The sequence below is a fragment of the Myotis myotis genome, unplaced genomic scaffold (assembly GCF_014108235.1).
Source record: "Myotis myotis isolate mMyoMyo1 unplaced genomic scaffold, mMyoMyo1.p scaffold_m19_p_2, whole genome shotgun sequence".
NCBI lineage: Eukaryota > Metazoa > Chordata > Mammalia > Chiroptera > Vespertilionidae > Myotis > Myotis myotis.
Window position 1 is genome coordinate 133,107,849 of NW_023416324.1, and position 14,788 is coordinate 133,122,636.

Below are 14,788 nucleotides of genomic sequence, written 5' to 3' on the forward strand. Positions count from 1 at the left end.
ATATGAGAGAGAAAAGAGGACCTATGTAATACTTTCAACAATAAAGATTAAAACATAATAATAAATAAATCTCCACCATTCTGAAAATTAAAAGAAACATGCTACTTTTCAGTTAGTTGAAAATAAGAATTTTTATGTATCTTTATACAAGAAGATTAATATTTTCTAAAATGATTAAGTGTAAAAGTAAAAATACAAAACATGTGGATATGTATATAAAGCACTATTCATAAGCATTCTAAATGCTAATTTTATATTTATGCATAATTAATTGTAATATATTAAGGAAACATAAAATTAAGGGAAATCAGTTCTACAGTGATTTATTTAAAAATAAATTATGTGAAAATATAAGAAAACAATTAACAGTAAATACACATTTTGTCAGGAAAGGAGCAACTTGAGAAATGAACACAAAGAACCCCATGAGTCCATGAGTATTATTAACTATCTAACCTAAAAATGTGAATTTATAATCCATGAAGACACTGGATTGGTTAATATGAAATAATAAAAATACATGAAACTTACATTTATAGGTCTGTAGCATACATCAAATCACCAATTAAATAAAATTTTTAAACCCTAACTAAAAAAAATTTAAAGAAAACCACTTGTAACTGAATCATAATCAAGTGCTGATAAAGACAAAAGAAAAGTTCAAACCTTTTGTAGAAAAATCATCATTAGTTTCATAAGTGATGGGGGGAAAAAATTGCTAGTGTAGAATCCTGCACTTAGCAACTATATTTTTCTTAAATAAAGGTAAAATAATAACATTTTCCAAACATAAAAATTAAGAGAACAGATATGTATTAAGGGACTACTAAAGAGAGTTCTGACAGAAGATAAATGATCCCAAATGGGTCAATGGGAAATATATAAAAGAAGGACAAAGGAAGCTTGCAATACCATGACATTTTAAGTAAATGATAAAATCTTATGAAGTTTATGACATATGTGCACATAAAATATATAGCAATTGTCTGGGGATCCCCAAGACCATCCACATGTAGAGTAATTCACTAGAAAGACTCACAGACTCAGCGTATAGTTGGCCCCTTGGCTCATATTTATTGCTGAAACACAGTAACACTAGATACACAGCTGGGTCAATAAGGGAAAAAGACATAGGCAGAGACTGGAGCAATCCAGGAATAGGCTTCCTATACTCTCTTTCTCCAATGAGAGTACCACCCCTACAACAGAGAAAATACAACATAGTGCAGTATTTCTGCCCAGGGGGACCCATTTGAGACAAAGAGTTTAGATTTTTTATTGGGAGCTTTTCATGTGGGCATACTTAGCTCAACTACTGGACTCTCAGAGGAAAGCAGATGTTCACTATAAATCACACTGTAGGCACAGAGAAACAACATCAGTTAGGGAGCATTTCAGAATCAAAGTTTCCAGATGTCAGCTGAGCAGGCCCTTCTAAAGATAGCAGCCTCAGGCCTCCGTTATGAATTCCTTTCTTCACAGTAACAGCAGCACAAAAAGTAGGAAGGAAAAAAGTTAAATTGCCCTAACTGATTTGGCTCAGTGGATAGAGCATTGGCCCGCGGACTGAAAGGTCCCAGGTTCAATTCCGGTCAAGGGCATGTACCTTGGTTGTGGGCACATCCCCAGTAGGAGGTGTGCAGGAGGCAGCTGATCGATGTTTCTCTCTCATCGATGTTTCTAGCTCTCTATCCCTCTCCTTTCCTCTCTGTAAAAAATCAATAAAATATATTTTAAAAAAAGTTAAATTGTTATAAAGTTTAGTCATTGCTCAGAAAGATTAAAATATGTAATCTCTAGAGCAGAGGTCCTCAAACAACGGCCCGCAGGCCACATGCGGCCCGCCAAAAACATTTATCCGGCCAGCCGGGTGTTTTTGCTGCTGCTGCCTGTCCTGCTTAGCAGCCAACTCGTAACGGGCCCGCAGTGCGCATGTGTGGAATATCTGAGGGACAGTGAACTGGCCCCCTGTTTAAAAAGTTTGAGGACCCCTGCTCTAGAGTAACAACTAAAGCAATAACTAAGGACAGAGAACAGACAAGATAATAGATGAGAAAAGTAAAACGATATGAAAATACCTGATTGATGCAAAAGAAAGCAAGAAATAAGAAACAAAGGTGGGGGGGGGCGGAAATAGTGCAATAAACAGATAACAAAAGTGAGGTAGTGGCTATAAAACCCAACATATCCTATGTTGATGTAATAGTCCACCATAAAGCAAAGATTGTAAGATTAGAATAATCTATACTAATAATAGTCTAGGGCCATTATGACCTAAAGGACCACAGGGACTACCGGTCACCAGGAAGTGCATGGAGCACCTCTCAGTCCCTCCCCTGATGGCCCACAGACTCCTATCACAGCAAGACTGGCAGCAGGCGGGTGGGCGGGCGGAGTGAGGCAGGCACAGTGGCTGCAGATCAGGCTCAGAGAGAGGACTGTTGCCGGAAGCCAGTCCATCCTTGCTGCTTGACACAGTCGCTGCAGGAAAGAAACATCTGCACAGCATATGTTTCAAGGGACCTGGCGTATATAGCATACTGTTCTTAATATGTTTGCTCCCCTTAGCGCTGTGTGTTTTAACCAAGGTCACCTCTCCGAGAAAGGTTGTTTCCCCAGGTAGGAATTTTTCCCTGAAGTCAGGGAGGGGATGAAACTCCTTAACTAAGTGCCAGGCGGGCAGTTAATCACTACAAACAATCATGCTTAAGCCACATAATCTTTACTCCCTGGAATGGAGATAAGAAACGCCCTAACCTTTGTAATAGAAATTGACAGGATTAAAATCAACTGGTATAAATACGGATGTAACAAAACAATAAACAGCAGAACCTCTCTGGAGATCCAGACCAGAACTTGGCTGGAGATCCTGGCTGGTGATCCTGGCTGGAGATCCTGGCTAGGCTGCTGATCAACTGAACACTGTCTCCGTGTCCTTCCTTCTTCGCCGACTCCGTCTACGCCTTTGGGAACCACTGGACCTGCTGGGGTTGGACCCCGGCAGACTGTAGAGAGAGGCAGAGCCTGATCAGCAGCCACTGCAGAGACTGCAGATCAAGCCCAGAGATAGTCCCCGAGAGAGAGACAGCTGTCAGCAGGGTCATTCTGGATTTCCCAGAAGAGCCAATGGCTGCCTAAGAGGCAAAGCTTTTGACACTGACTGGCATAGGAATCGACCAATCAGAACCAAATCCGGGTGAACTGCAAGAAGCCAATGGCTGCCTAGGAGGTGGAGCTTTTGAAACTGACTGGCATAGAAACCGACCAATCAGAACCTAATCTGAGTGAAAAGCAAAGACAGAACCTAAGGTGGGGGCTGAGGAGGGGTTTTAAGGGCAACAGCTATTTGGTGTAAGGTGTAAAAAGCGGTTCAATTTTCTAATAACCAGTTTGGCAGTATAGTGCATATGGCTGGCTATCAGCCAAGATATAGGGATTATGTATTTCTGTCTGCCAAGAGCATCTCCTCCTGCTGAAAAAGGCTTCTTCCCCAATTTAAGCAATTTTATTCTATATAATCTATCTATACTAATAAAATGGTAATATACTAATTAGACTGGATTGACTGTCCATCTTCTGGACGTCCAACTTCCTTCTGGACAAAGCCATGGTGGTGGGGCTGAGGCAGAGGCAGTTAGGGGTTATCAGGCTGGCCGGAGTGGGCAGTCGGGGGCGAGATCAGGTGGGCAGGGGGTTAGGGGCAATCAGGCCAGCAGGGGAGGGCAGTTGAGGGTGACCAGGCCGGCCAGGGAGAACACATAGGGGTGACCAAGCCAGTGGTGGGGGGCAGTTGGGGGCTACCAGTCCAACAGGGGAGCAGTTAAGTTGTTATCAGGCAGGCAAGCAGAGGGGTTAGGGGCAATCAGGCCGGCAGGCAGGTGAGCAGTTAGGAGCCAGCGGTCCCAGATTCTGAGAGGGATGTCCGACTTCTAGTTTAGGACTGATCCCTGTGGGATCAATTCTAAACTGGCAGTCGGACATCCCCCAAGGCATCCCTGATTGGAGAGGGAGCCCCCCTGTATGAATTTCTTGCACCAGGCCTCTAGTAAACAAATAAAAAGACAAAACACTAAAAACTCAACTGTGTGATGTTTATAAGAGATACACATTAAATACAAAGATACAAAGCTTTAAAGAAAAATAATGTAAAAGAGATACCATATAAGTGTGCCAACCATAATAAAACAAAACAAAACACAACAACAACAACAACAAAAAACTGGTAATATTATCATATAACAGGATTCATCCAATGGGAATACATAACAACTCTAAAAGTGTAGGCATCAAATGCTGAATGTATAGAAAACACAACAGAAGTATAATATTAAAATGATATCATTTTCAATTGCAAATCCCAAGGTGCACATTTAATGAAATATAGGGTGGGGGAAAGTAGGTTTATAGTTGTGAGTACACAAAACACAGAGTTTATTTTTGTTTTAATTAATTACTAGAGGCCCGGTGCAAAAAATTTGTGCACTTGGGGGTGGGGGGTGTGTGGGCTCAGCCTGGCCTGCGCCTTTTCTCAGTCTGGGACCCTTCAGGGGATGACCACCTGCTGGCTTAGGCCCGTTACCTGGGGGATTGGGTCTAAGCGGGCAATCAGACATCCCTCTGGCAGCCCAGGAGCCCTCTGGGGATGTCCACTTGCCAGCAGGGAAAAGGTGTAAGCTGCAGTTGGACATCTTTAGCGCTGCTGAGGAGGCAGGAGAGGCTCCCACCACCACCGCTGTACTGGCAACCATCAGCCTGGCTTGTGACTGAGCAGAGCATTCCCTGTGGGAGAGCACTGACCACCAGGGGGCAGCTCCTGCATTGAGCATCTGCCCCCTGGTGGTCAGTGTGTGTCATAGTGACCAGTCATTCTCAGTGGTTCTGCTGTTAGGGACAGTTTGCATATTACCCTTTTATTATATAGGATAGAGGCCTGGTGAATGGGTGGGGGCCAGCTGGCTTGCCGTGAAGGGTGTCCCGGATCAGGGTGGGGATCCCGCTGGGGTGCCTGGCCAGCCTGGGTGAGGGGCTGATGGCTGTTTGCAGCTGGTTACACCCCCTTCAGGGTGGGGGTCCCCCTGGGGTGCCTGACCAGTATGGGTGAATGGCTGAGGGCTGTTTTTAGGCTGGCCCAAACCCCTGATGACAGAAGCTCCCAGCCTCTCCTTTTCTTTTTTTTTTTTATTCTGAGATTTATTTACCTTCTATAATTGAAACTTTGTAGCCTTGAGTGAAGCTCAGAGCTCAGAGCTTGGCTTCCTCCATTGCCAGGAGCAACCTAAGCCTCCTGCTTGCTCCAGCTCTGTGGCCACGGCTGGCTGAAAGCAGGTATCTGGGGGTTATTTATCTTCTATAATTGAAACTTTGTTGCCTTGAGTGGAACTCAGAGCCGGCGCAGCAGGCAGGAAGCTTGGCTTCCTCCATCACTGGAGCAATCAAGCCTCCTGCTTGCTCCAGCTCTCTTGCTGCCAGCCGCCATCTTGGCTGTGTTTATTTGCATATAGCCACTCTGATTGGTTGGTGGGCATGGCTTAAGGCATAGCGAAGGTACTGTCAATTTTCATGTTTGTCTTTTATTAGATTAGATTGTATTATTTTCCTTAGGGACAACTCTAAACCTACTGTTGACATACCCTGCATTTTCTCAATTTTGATATTGAAAACTAGAAAACATAATTGAGAAAATAATCATAAGACCAATAAATTAAGGAAAATATCGTGCACATTGATAAGGTTTAATATTATAAAAATATCAATTTCCCCTAATTATTTCATAGATCACAGCAAGCTCAATAAAGATTTTCAAAATAGCCCCCAAAAGTGAAGACAATTGCTTACTAAAAGAACAAATCTGGAGAATTTTACTATCAGACATCAATCTTTGAAAAAGTTATATCAATTAAAACTAGGTGGTAAAACTGTTAAAATTACTAAATAGGCCAATGAAACAGGTTAGTGATATAGAAAACTGCCTACACATGTATCATCTGATTCATGCAGTGAAGCGGAGAAAAGGAAAAGGAGGAAGTAACTGCAGATGTGGAAACAGCGAGAGAACTAGAATTAGAAGTGGACCCTGAAGATGTAACTGGATATCTACAATCTCATAAAAGAACTTGCAACAAATAAGGAGTTGCTAATCATGGATGAATAAATAAAATGGGTTTGAAATGAAATTTCCTGATTAAGATGCTGTGAAGATTGTTGAAATGACAATAAAGTCTTTAGAATATTACATAAATTTAGTTGATAAAGTAGCAACAGTGTTTGAGAAGATTACCTGCAATTTTGAAAAGTCTTCTGCTATGGGTAAAATGCCATCAAGAGCATTACATTTCACAGAGAAATATTTCATGAAAGGAAGAGTCAATTGATGAGGGAAACTTCATTGTTGTTTTATTTTAAGAAATTGCTATACCACCACCTTGATCAGTCAGCAGCCAGCAACATAGAGGCGAGGCCCTCCACCAACAAAAATATTATGACTTGCTGAAGCAATAAAGTATTTTTTAAATTAAGGTATGCACATTGTTTTTGAAGACATAATACTATTGCACACAATAGACATAGCATGGTATAAACCTAACTTTTATATACAATGAGACACAAAAAATGTGTCGCCCATTTTATTGCAATGTTTGTTTTATTGAGGTGATCTGAAGCCAACTTTCAATACCTCTGAGGTATGGCTGCACATTACAAATAATACATCAGAAATAAAAGTATAAAAATATATTGACTGCCTATTATGATTTTTAGATGCTTCACTATGATCATTTTGAGTATTTATTCATTTTAATTATTTGTCAAAGATAAAAATTCTAGGACCTTTACACTGCAAATTTGGTCTCCAGTTATCATCTGTGACTAATTTTCTGACAAAATAACTAAAATTAAAAAGTCAATATTTTGAGCTGCATTTTTATTAGTATCACTTTACTAAAAAGAAAAAAAAAATCTTCTAACAACTTAGTTTATTGCACTTTGTATTAGCCAAATTTGTCATATAAACATATAGGGAATTCATTAGCGTTCAAGGGGAACTACCATCAGGATTAATGCTTTCTCATTATGATTAGTGATGGGGATGAAAATTGATGTAAATAAAGTCTAAGAAATTCTTTGCTCTTTTTAAAAAAATTATAACAAGGATTTGTTAAAATTCAAAAATAAAGCTTTGTCATTTTCACATGAATTGTTTTCTAATGCTGGGTTCAGAGAGCAGGCATTTCACAATGCTATTTAAAGAAATTTTGACTTCACAAAATAACCCCCCAAATGAGCATTTTTTCCACTTAAATATTTATCCCTCCTTAACAGACTCATTCTAATTTCTCTAGACTATCACCTTGTGAAAACCAGTTGACAGAATCATTTATGATGAATTCTTATTCTCTCACTTTTCTATCATTTGTGTAATGTGAGATATTTTATCTATTTGAGTCTTGCTGATATCTCTATCAACAGAGATGAAAATCTTCTAAATGAGGTGATGAAGATTAAGTTAAGTAGTACATGAGAAACACTTAGAAATATGACTACCACACATAATTTAGACCGCTAGCGTCTTCATTCAGATTTGCAATTTCCTATTCTGCTTTAATGAATATAATGTTCATTCAAGAGACCAGAATTTGGCTCTTTCTATGTTTTTACTCTGCGAGATAGTAGACTATACCTTTTAAATACTTATAACTTTTGGGCAAATTTCCAGAAAAAAAATACACAAATATACTGTTTATTTCAATGCCAGTTTTAAAATATTTTAAAAAATTTTAGATGTTTAAAATAGGGCAGAGTTTTAATTTAGCTTTCATAAGATCTTGCAGAAATTCTTATTTTTGATAGATTTAAATAATGAAATTCACATAATTTTGATTTTTTCTATTCGTTATTAAACAGTAGCTATTTTACTTCAGTATTTACATTTCTCTTATATAAATAAGAAATCAGTATTTATATTTATTAAAATAACCTATTTTTGCCCAGCTGGTGTAGCTCAATGATTGAGCATTGACCTATGAACCAGGAGGTCACAGTTTGTTTCCTACTCATAGTACATGTTTGGTTGCTGAGTGCAGACTCAATCCCCAGTAGGGGGCATATAGGAGGGGGCTGATCAATGATCCTCTCTCATCATTGATGTTTCTATCCCTTTCCTTCTCACTTTCTCTCTCTGAAATCAATTAATAAAATAAAATAAAATAAAATAAAATAAAATAATAGCCTATTATAGAGATATAGCAATATCCACATATTCAAATAATCTTAAATATTTAACGTTTTCAAATAATGATTTTCTAATTATATGTCCCTTGAATTTACAAGGTAATGTCTGCACTGAAGTGCATTTTGCATTACTCTTTTTGATCACTTGGGTTTCCTCAGGTTAGTTAGCATATTGTTAAATGAGCAATTTTGCACATTTTAAAAGCTGAATCGACTCACCTAATTGTATTACTTTTGTTTTAGGAATACGAATGTATAATTTTTATTCTTCTTGGTAACTATTTTACATTAAAAAATTGTACCTAATAGAAACAATTAGACAATCCATTACAATACCATCTGTTGTGCATCACAGTCATGTTTTATTGAGGCTCACTGACAAAAATTAACTGAAACTGACAGGTTGTACTTTGATAAAGTATCAAGTTAAAAATGGAAAATTACCTGAAATAAAGTTATATAAAGCAAATCATATCATTTACACACATTTATTTCTCTTCCCACCATGTTAATATTTTTTTATCTAGTTAAATTTGATTGTGGTGATTATTATAACAGTTTGTGAAGATTTTTAAAAAATATAAATATTTATGAGTTAAGCAAAAGAAATATTCAGGATATTATTTTTTAAATTGTTTATTTTTTTTATATAATTTACTTGGAATAATTATGTCTGTTATATCTTACAAATAAGATGTAGAGAAAACAGCTGGGTTTTCTCTATCAATTAAATCAATTTATATTCACTAACCTTGTTTCTTTCAAGTTAGAGTACTTACCTCTGTAATCAAATATCCTAAACATGAATATATAATGCTATATATTATATACTTCATAAATTCTTTAAATTCAAAAGTAAAAATATGAAAATATACTTATAAGGAATCAGTAGCTAAATTTCTGTTTTTTTCAGCAAGAGGACAAATTAGAGCAGGCTACTCAAATACAGAAATGAACAAAAGTCAGATGGAAATATACGGATCTGAAAACAAAATACTATAAAAATGTTTGAGGAAGCTGTAAAGAGACAGAAGATTCTTTTTGTCTTCTCCTTTTCTCTCTTATTGTAAAAATGCATAACAAAATTTATTATCTTAACCATTTCTAAGTGGTACAGCTCAGTAATACTAACTATATTCACATTGTTATACAATCACTCCCAGAACTTTTTCAACTTGTAAAACTGAAACTCTATGCCCATTAAACCCCAACTCCTAGTAATCACCATTCTACTTTCTATCTCTATGAATTTGATTACTCTTGATCCTTCATTTAAATGCAATTATACAGTGTTTGTCTTTTGTGACTGGTTTATTTCACTTAGCATAATGTCCTAAAGTTTTCCCATGTTGTAACATGCCAGAATTTCCTTCCTTTTAAGGTTGTTTTATATTGTGTGTGTGTGTGTGTGTGTGTGTGTGTGTGTGTGTGTGTGTGTGTCACATCTTATATAACCATTCATTTGTCAATGAATACTTGGTTTGCTTTTACCTCTTAGATAATATAAATAGTGATGCTATGAACTTAAATGTGCAAATATCTCTTTGGGATTCTGCTTTCAATACTTGTGGATACATCCCCAGAAATAGAATTGCTGGATTAGATTGTAATTCTATTTTTAACATTTGAGGAACTGACATAATATTTTCCATAGCAGCTGTATATTTTACATTACAACCAACAACTCACAAGAGTTCCAATTTCTGAACAGCCTTGCCAGCACTTATTATTTTTTGTTTTTTTGTTTGTTTATTTTATTTTTATAAAACAAAGTTATCATTTTCCAAGTGATTATTATGTTAAACATCTTTTCATAAGTTTTTTTGGCCATTTGGATGTCATCTTTGACAATGAGGTACCATCTCACACCTGTCAGAATGGCTATCATCAACAAATGAACAAACGACAAGTGCTGGAGAGGATGCGTAGAAAAAGGAACCCTTGTGCACTGCTGGTGGGAATGCAGACTGGTGCAACCACTGTGAAGAACAGTAATGAAACTGTCATTTGACCCCGTTATCCTACTTCTAGAACTATATCAGAAGAAATCTGAAACACCAATCATGAAGAATATCTTCACCCCTATGTTCATAGAAGCACAATTTACAATAGCTAAGATCTGGAAATAGCAATAGTGCCCATGAATAGGTGAGTGGATAAAAAAGCTGTTGTACATTTATACCATGGAATACTAGACAGCAGTAAAACTTAAGCATCTGTTAGCCTTTGAGAAAGCATGGAGGGATCAGGGGAATATTTTGCTAAGCAAAATATGCCAGTCAGAGAAAGAAAAGTATTGCATGATCTCATATGTGGAATCTAATGAACAAAATAAACTGATGAATAAAATTGATCCAGACACACAGAAGCATGGAACAGACTTTGGAATTTTGAGGGAAGGTAAGGGTGGGTGTGTCTGTGGGAAGAAATCAACCAAAGAACTTGTATGCACATATGCATAACCCATGGACACAGACAGTAGTGTGATGAAAGCCTCCGGTAGGGGGCACGGGCAAGCTAGAAGGGGTCAATGGGGAGAAAAGGGGACTTATTCAATAACTTTCAACAATAAAAATTTTTAAAAATAAAAAATAAATTTTAAAATATGTTTTACATTTACATAATGAAATACCACTCAGTCATATAAACGAAGAAAATCTTTTGTGACAATATGGATGGATCTGGACATTATGCTAAGTGAAAAAAGTCCATCAGAAAAAGACAGTGCCATATGATCTTCCTTATATGTGGAATCTAATCTACAAAATAATTTAACAAACAAAAAAGAACAGAAGAATAGATAACATAGAACACACTGACAGCTATCAGTGGGGAAGTCGGTAAGGGGATTATGTAAAAAAGGAGGTGAACTGATTAAGCAAATATATACTAGGTGTACCAGTTAATAATGCAGATTTTTTTCAATAGATGTAGTTACACGTATGTTGATATATATGCGATTTGATATGCATGCTATTTTGTTGTATTGACAGCAAGCTTCAAAACGTCACATGTCAAATTTGCTGAAGGTGTTAACATTATAGATATTTGTATACTTAAAAATGTTGAATTTTGTGCCAAAAAAGAGCATTTGCGGGAAGTTTTAATTCATTTATTTTGAAAAAAAGTTATCATATACTTCAGGAAGCTTATGGTGAATGCTGGCTTAAATGCTTTAAAAGTGATGATTTCGAAGTGAAAGACAAAGAATGTCCAGGTCAACTGAAAAAGTGTTAAGACCAACAATTACAAGTATTATTGGATAAAGATGAGTGTCAAATTCAAAAACAACTTGCAGAAAGAATAAACGTTGCTCAGCAAACAATTTCTGATCATTTACAAGCAATGGGAACGATTTTAAAGAAAGGAAAATGGGTGCCATGTCAACTGAAGGAAAGACAAATGAAAACCTGAAAAGTCATCAATAAAATGTTGCTTCAATGGCACAAAAGTCTTTTTTGCATCGAATTGTGACTGGCGATGAAAAGTGGATTAATTTTGAGAATCCCAAATGCACAAAATCATGGGTTGATCGAGGTCAACCATCAACATCGACCACAAGGCCAAATCGCTTCGGAAAGGAAAGAAGACAATGCTCTGCGTTTGGTGGGATGAGGAAGGTGTGGTGTATTATGAGCTTCTTAAACCAGGTGAAACCATTGATACTGATCGCTACCCACAACAAATAATCAATTTGAACCACACTTTGATCATGAAATGACCAGAATGGGCCAGAAGACAGAGCAAACTAATTTTGCTTCATGATAATGCACCGTCACACACTTCAAAACCAGTTAAAGACAAGTTAAAAGATCTTGCCTGGGAAGTATTAACCCACCCCCTGTATTCACCAGACCTTGCTCCTTCAGATTGCCACTTGTTCTGATCGATGTCACACACACTTTTTGAGCAGCACTTCAAAACATATGAAGAAGTGGAAATTCAGACTCTGGTTTGCCTCAAAACAAGAAAAGTTCTATTGGGATGGTATCTATAAATTATCTGAAATATGGGAGTAATGTGTAGCTAGCAATGGACATTACTTCCAATAAAGCACTTTTGATGTTTCACTTGAAATTATCATGTCTTCCTTGATTACAAAAACCGCCCTTATTAACCGGTACACCTAGTGCAGTGGTCGGCACACTGCGGCTCAGCAAGCCGGGGCTCGTACCACATGCTGCTCTTTGGCCCCATGTGTGTGGTTCTTCCACAAAATACCGACTTCTGCACATGGGCCACCAAGTTTCAATTGCATTGTACATGCGCACCCGAATTGATGAATCCTTTGACTTTTAGGAATGAAAAATAGCAAACTCTAAGTCATTCTCTCTGTAAGAGAACACCTCCAAAACACTGCTATGCTAAGAATAAATAAAAATCATACAATATAAAAATTACTATGAATTTAAAAGAAAGGCACAACACAGTAATATGGGAGAATGGTTTGAAAGGACTCAATTTTCTGCTTGTAGAAAATTAAAGCTACCCTTACAACATAAAACATAATTTTAGATACTTTAATCACTCTCTTGTAGCTGCTGTAGAAAATACTAGACTTTTTAAAAAAAAGTATTTTGGAGTATAATTAATGTTAGGTATACTGCAATGAGGAAGAAAATGAAGACAAGCTTATGGAGGATTTTGAATCTCAAAAGAATTATCTATCTATCTATCTATCTATCTATCTATCTATCTAATATATATATATATATATATATTTATACATTTTTTACACAAATAAAAAACTTGATATATACAGATATTATAAATATTTGCTATCAGATAGATTATAAGAATAAATAGTAAATTCCAAGAAAAAGAATTGGTACCATGTAAGAAATTTTATTCCCTTTTCCCATTTAACAATATTCTTAGTGAAACAGATAAATACATATTACTTTGCAATTGCATGCTATGCTCTAATACATTCTATCTTAACAAAGACCACTTTCATAGAAATGTGAGGAGTGAATGCAAGGGAGGGGTATTACGATCTGTATTATCAGAATTGTGTATGCAGAATTCTGTATGCAGAATTCTTAATGCAAAACTCTTTGCATTAAGCATGAATTTTTGGCTGGTCTATGTGGGAGGTGTAATAAAGTTGGATAGTGTGTAAGGCAGTATCTGGGATGGTCTTGTCTGCTTTCTTCTCCCACAGAAAAGTGGAAAATGGTATTAAAGGAATTATCTGCTAATATTGCTGGTATGGATTAGAGATGACGGTGGTAGAAATGCATGCAAGATTGGGTACTATGTCTACTTAATGTACTTTCTAATTAGTCAAGTATACATACTGACTATATGCATATCTCTTATTTATTCAATATAAATCAGTAAAATATAATGCGTTACCCTTTCTCAGTTATATAATTTCAACTATCACAATGGAAGAATGATCATATTAAAGCTAATTTGCATCAACTAAGGAGCATTAGGCCACAAACAATAGTAAAGGGCTTAGGCTAATAGAGGAAAAAAGTCAAGAACTTATTGAAAAGTTAGTGTGAAGGCTTAGTGGCAGGTTAAAACAGCCCGGTCTTTCAAAATAGAGGAATTGTTAAAACAGACTGATCTTTCAAAAGAGAGGAATTGTTAAAACAGCCTGGACTTTCAAAATAGAGGAATTGTTAAAACAGACTGGTCTTTCAAAATAGAGGAATTTTAAAACAGCCTGGTCTTTCAAAAGAGAGGAATTGAAGCAAGTCTAGCGGTGGAAAAACCTTAATTGGAGTTGCAGACAAAGGATAACTCACCACCACCATCACCGTCACCCCTCAATCTCCGTCTCTTCTGACTTAATTTTCCAAGTTATCGGTACAGATTGGTCAAGCATGGATGGATGTTTACCCTTAGGTGCATTGATGCAAGGCAGGTAGACAAGTAATGACTTGACTGGTCTGGCAGAAATGCCAACATATTTGGCCAGAAAATAAAGCCTCTTTTCAAAGGAAGAAGAAAAAAATACTAGTAAGATGAAACCAACAGCAACTATAATCTATATCTTAACTTCTTTGAACTTGTAGACAGACAGGTGCGTATGCAGTTCTTATACATGCATTTGCAGAGGGAAAGATGGAGCACAAACTGAACAGTTTCAAGATAATACATGTATATACAGTTGTGCAAAATGCCACAGTGCAGTTTTAAGCTTTAATAATTTCAGAAGAATAGATGCTCCAAATTATAAAGATCATCATGTAAAATGGGAACTATTTGAATTTCCCGTCTCCTGTATAGTTTTGTGAATGTTACATAACTATTTAATTTTATTTTTTGTTTGTTTCTGAGCCTCTGTAGAAACACAAAAATTAAAAATGATCTTTGAAAATGTGTAAAGTTAAACAAGCATAAAAACCTACAAATAATTAAACATGCAAATTGTGTTTTTCTCAAATTGATAGCTTTTACCCCTCTAAAGTTATTAAGCAAAAATACTCACTGTGACATTTTGGATATATATAGTCATATCAGAATATTTTGAAAGTGCTCATTTTGTGCTCCATCCTTCCCCATTGATATGTATGCATAAGAAGTGTATATGCACCTGTGTGCCCAC